Source organism: Nothobranchius furzeri, chromosome 16 (assembly GCF_043380555.1).
Source record: "Nothobranchius furzeri strain GRZ-AD chromosome 16, NfurGRZ-RIMD1, whole genome shotgun sequence".
NCBI lineage: Eukaryota > Metazoa > Chordata > Actinopteri > Cyprinodontiformes > Nothobranchiidae > Nothobranchius > Nothobranchius furzeri.
In genome coordinates this window covers 60,010,341-60,016,340 of record NC_091756.1, presented here as the reverse complement: position 1 = coordinate 60,016,340, position 6,000 = coordinate 60,010,341, and positions in this window count along the sequence as shown.

Below are 6,000 nucleotides of genomic sequence, written 5' to 3'. Positions count from 1 at the left end.
TAAACTTTAGCCAACAATACTGGCTACAGCTCAGGCAGTTCACACAGTATATTACAAATATGTTGTATTATGTATTTCTATACAACAGATATGTTAAATTTAGTTTACATTTCATCTACCTGTATAGTGACAGTAAAGGCAGGTTTAATTTGTTGTAGCTGATTGTCATTCACAACACACACTCAGAGTGCCACACACACACACACACACACACACACACACACACACACACACACACACACACACACACACACACACACACACACACACACACACACACACACTATCCCGCTCCGGTAGGTTATATGTTCATATTTGTTCAAACATGTGTAGACATTGTCTCCTATTCTTTTTGATGGTGCTAACCAAAAGAACCACAACATCTTCATTTTTAGTTTAAAATTGCCTCCATTTGAAGCTCTGAAATGAAAAACCATATTTTTGGAGTAGTGCATGAACCTTGTCTATTTTTTGTCTTTTGAAGGTAAATTTTAATTTGCTTTCGAACACTGTCCTGCAGCAGAAACCAAAACTTTTTCAGTTTCAGTTTAACTGAATCTGTCTACTGCATTTGATTCCAAAACCTCAGTTATCCAGATGTTGTTTTGCATAATTTACCGGTTTTGTGTTGTGAAAAGCTGCAAGGGGAAATTTTTACTGTTGACTCTTTCTTGCAAACCCAGTTAAATCATCAGTGTTGTGCTATGCCATCTCAAACCACAGTCATGTGAAAGTTTAACACAATTCTCCCAGCTGAGTTGCATATAGGTTCTGTTATTTTTACATTATCACAGGTAAAAAGTCAAAGAACTGTGCTTTATTAAGGAGATCGGTTAGACATTTAATATTTTAGATGAGCTACTGTTGACAAGAGTCAGAACGAAAACAACCATTTATGTTATGACCTGACAGGAGGCGTTAAAATGTGAAGGAAGGGGTAAAAGAAGAAACATGATAGTGGATTTAAAGTGGGTTTAATCGTCATAAAAGGTATTAAAAATGAGCGAGCAAACAGATGGAGAGCATTATTAAAATAATGCCAAACAAAACCAAGACTTTCTCCACTTGAGACTGCATTTAAAGGAAAAATTATCAACATTAAAACCCCTGGTTAAAACTTTTGTTGAACGTTTTACTGGACTAGAAGGAGTTTTAGAAATCTCAAAGTTGATAATAAAAACCAACGTACTATGAAAACACCTAGTGTCTTAAAAACCCAAAGTCGGTAATTTACAATGTTAACCTTAAAACCGAAACATAAACCAAACAGATCACATAGATCTTCTAAAAACACACAAAAGGGGTTTGAAACAGAACATAAGGCCTAGAGAACAGCAGAACCCCTAGACTGCTGATGGCACCGCCTTTTTATCCAAGGTGTGGATCGTCAGATGGATTCAGCTCATCCTGGAGGAGTGGAGGAGTCTGGGCTTTTCACCAGGGCTGGGTGACGCTGGCTCACTAGAGGCCAGGCAGGTGGCCATAACACCCCCACACATAAAAAGAAAAGGAGAAAAGTTAGTTAAAACAAGCAACACCAATAATGACTTTTAAAACTTTTTTGTAACCAAGGATCCCGTCTTTAAAACTACAAAAGCTCCCGCTAAAATGAAAAACAGGCTATCTCAACCCTAGGCTTCATGCAGACTATTGGCGGGGGGCATATTAAGTATGAAACCAGAGGAAAGCAGAGGAGGGTTGTTGACAAGCTCAACTTCCGACTTTCCTTAGGGTGCGCCCGAAATGGTGTCACAAGAACACCAACACTACCCACTACCCTGCAGCACTAGATAAAAAACAAACAGGTCCCTCCCTAAAGAGGGAGATCCTCTAAGCTGCCTACCTGGGGAGCATCAGATCCGTTTTCAATCCTCCTCTCATCAGGTTTGGTGAAGCGGTCTCATGTGGACTCAAGAGTCACCTCACCAGCTTTTCTCTGACGGGGCCTCCAGTCGCCTGCTGGTCCATGCAGCCATCTGTTGCTTAAAACCTTTAAAACAAATAAAACATTAAAATTCACCACCAAGGGATTTTTTGTTCCCTCACTGTGATGAGATTAAAAATCCCGGACAAGCCCCCATTTATGTTACAACCCATGTAAATGGTGAGTGTGAAGGGGGTTGACATAAGATGCATGAGGGTGGAAGTTATAAATAAAATGTTTTATAAGAACAGGGTTCAGCAGGAAGATGACTGCTTATACAATAAAGTAACTAAATCTAAACAACAAAAGGAGAAGTAAATAACTGAAAAGCTCTCTTCTTTCATCAAACATACAACCAAGAAATCAATTAATATAAATTAAAGAAGACAAACCAAACAGCCATTTACTAAATGTGACTGCAACCCATAACAATCACCAAACAAAGTCATGAATTAAAGTCTCCCCTCTCGACTTCATTCCCAGCTGAAATCAGCTGTTTCACAATAAAATGGTCCAAAACTACTACTTTGATCAAAATTAATCTCTATTGTGTTTTATCCTGGTTCCTGTCATTAGCGAAGAGGCTACAGCTGGGGTGGTTTGAGGCTGCAAAAGGAAGGAGGGGAGGACCTCAACTAAGCCAGCTGCTGTTCATGGTGCAGAAGTGTAGTACAGCACAGGAGGGACTCAGGGGATAAGGTGGAACTGTCCAAGAAGAGGGGAGCAGGAACCTGGCGGTCGTAACAAGCGCCTTTCAAGATAAAAATCATGAGGTGCTTCACAAAAGCAAAACATTTAAAATGTAAAAAAGATTTTAAAATGATTCAAAAATATGTTTAAAATGACAAAAAATAAAAATTGTGATTAAAAAAATGTAAGGAAAGGAAAAGAGAAAATGAATAGAAAGAGGAAAATCTGTGGAAGCTGGGAAAGGCGGAAGTGGTAGAAAGAGCAGAAAAAGGAAAGGGTGGTGACTAACCCCGGGTTTCCACGGGAGCCGTCAGCAGCACGTTACTGCAGCAGCACGTCTTGCTCGCGTAAGCTGCTGCTTGGCCCTTCCCACGAGACGCAAATCAGCAGGGGAGCAGCTGCCACCGACAGAGCACGAAGTCACACGAGTGACTTCGTCAGTAAACACAACAACAAGCAGGAGAAAACTACAACATGGCTCCAAAATGTTTGTGTTTTTATGTTCTGTCCGTTTTATAATCGCCAATACGGACCTGAAAAACAAAGGAGACCGCTAGCTAGGTGATAACTTCTCACGGGGACGCACAGTTAGTAACCTTTTTCAAAGTAAAGCAACCGGAAGGCAGTACGTTCTTTATTCTGAAAATCTTGGGAGCTTCTCTCCATTTCCGTGTCTGATTTCCTGTCTTTCCTTCCCCAAAAATGTCGAACTTGACCCGTTTCAGAGGCGTCGCGCGTAGGAAATAGAACCGGCGCGTAAAGGCCGCGACATGCTGCTCCTGAGACGCGGCCGACTCGCGCTGCTGACGGCTCCAGTGGAAAAGGTTCTGTTGACCACAGCGGTTCCTATCAGCAGCTATGACGTGCTGCTGCAGTAACGTGCTGCTGACGACTGCTGTGGAAAGCCGGGGTTAGGTTACTCAAAAGCCAGCTTGAACAGGTGAGTTTTCAGCTGCTTTTTAAAGGAGACCACTGAGTCCACTCATCTCAGGCTCAGGGGGAGAGAGTTCTAGAGTCTGCTGGGCCACAGCAGCAGATGATCTGTCACCTTTGGTCATTAGCCTGGTGTGGTGCATAACCAGTAGGCTGACATGCCATGACATGAGAATCCAGGGTGAGAGCTGGGTTACAGGTCCCACCAAGACAGAGTGTCTGGTGTGAGAAGCAAGCTGACGAAGAGAGTCTCTCACTTGGAGAAACAGCTGCTATAGTGAATCTAAAGAACAAGCTAGGCTTTAAATGTAAACACCATCAAGGAACACTCACCCCTCCCCTCAGTCTTTCCTGAGATGCTTCTGCTGGAACCAGAAACCTGCAATGCCAAAGGAAACAAGATAAAGCCAAACACCAGTGATGAACTGAGACCGATCCCAGACTTGTTAATCATACAAGATCAAGTCTGGATTAATTCTCAGTTATTGTGAAACCAATTCATGCTTGCTGCTTTTCCCTTGTTTAAAATTGTGTGTGTTACTGATAAAGATTTGTGCTTCTCACCCTGAGATCGTAAATATTCTGAGCGGTTTCAGTCTCACGCCGCAGATGAGACTCAAACCGCGGGGGGATCGAGCATTTGTCCATGCTGCCCCAAAGCTATGGAACTCATTGCCCATAGAGCTCCGGGAGTTGACGTCACGTCTCCCGGCATGCAACAGTTCAAATCGAAACGGCGCCATTAGGCAGGCAGAAGCCGGCAGCTAGACTATTTGTTATTGTCAGAAAACTCAATCAAACGGGAAATATGGTAGATTCCTGTTGTGCCCCAGAATGCAGAACAGACGCGGACGACATAAGGAATGAGCCATCTACAGAGTTCCCCAAGATCCGGAGCGCCGCAAACGTTGGATCATTGTAATAAAACGCACTAGTGACCGGGCGAAAATGAAACTGTGGGATCCCGAGAGTAAAGGTTTTCACTTATGCAGCGACCGCTTCATATCAGGTACTTAAACCAACGTTTCCTCAACTGTGTATGGTATTTATTTTAAATGCTTTTGTTACGATTCTTAGTGGGCTTCCTAAACTTATTTTGGCGGGGCTTTTTCTGTCTTATTACTCATAGCAGCAAGTAAACATCACGTAAAACGTTGCCTTGTGAGTTCTGCGTGCTGCCGTTTACGTCTTTTATGATCACAGCAATTAACCGGCTAAGCTGTATTTAATTTTTAAGCAATGGTTGATCAATTGTCAGATCACACATAAAAAGCACTTTGGATTGCTATTATCTGTCTCACCGAGACAGATCTCAGACAGATCCTGAGACGCTCCTGCCTGACATATTTATTTTATTCACGGAAAAAAAAATCAAACTAGTGATTTCTCTTGGCGTTCAGTTTATACATTCAAACAGCACAGCGCTCTATTTAAACTACTTACGTGTAAATATGTTATTTGTCCATCCATTTTCATCCGCTTATCCGGAGTCGGGTTGCGGGGGCATGTAGCGTCGAGAGGCCCTGACTTCCCTCTCCCCAGCCACCTGGGCCAGCTCCTCCGGGTAAATTCCAAGGGGTTCCCCGGCCAGGTCCGGTAAGAAGTCCGCTCCGACAGCTTCTGGCGTTTTTAAAAAGTATCCCAGGGGCACGATAAGGGTCGGAGATGTTTAGTCTATTTAATTTATGACTATATAAAACGATTTCTTTGGTTTTAAAGTGTGAAGTAAACTCCGACGAAGTAAAGTCCAAGCGGATCCCATTCATGTTCATGGTTACATCCGTGTTTGTTTACCTTTTTTTCCTGCCAAAATGGCGTCTACTAACTGAGAGTCACGTGGGGTCCGGAGCTCGGCGGGCTCCATCTCTGGCGGTTTTTAAATCTCGTTTAAAGACCCACTTTTACACTTTGGCTTTTAGACAGTGACTCGTTTTAGTGTTTTATTGTATCATTGTTTTAATGTGTTTTTAGTATTCATCATGTTTTATCTGCTTTTGATTGAGATTTTTATCCTTTGTTTTAGCTCCTTGTAATGGTTGTGTTTTGTTTTAGCCTGTGCAGCACTTTGGGCAGCTCCCATGCTGCATTTTAAACGTGCTATATAAATAAACTATGCTATGCTATGCTATGCTATGCTATGCTATGCTGTGGTAACCTTTTGACCTCCAGAGAAGTGGAGAAGGCAAGGAGGTTCATTCTGGCGAAAGTCCTGGTGCACCAGCTAATGGTTTATCTCCCCCTGACAAGCGAGAAGGAGGGGAAAGGACTGGCCATGTCAACAGATGCCAAGGAGAGGAGAGAGGGCTGACCGTGAAGAGGAACACAGATTGCAGAGAAGCAGAGAACAAGGCAATGACATCACCTGAAGATTCACTGTTCCCCCCAACCAACAGTTTGCTGGAGGAGATGATGTAATCCCAAAGGAGAAGCCTGTAGGAGGCGCTGAGAAGAGG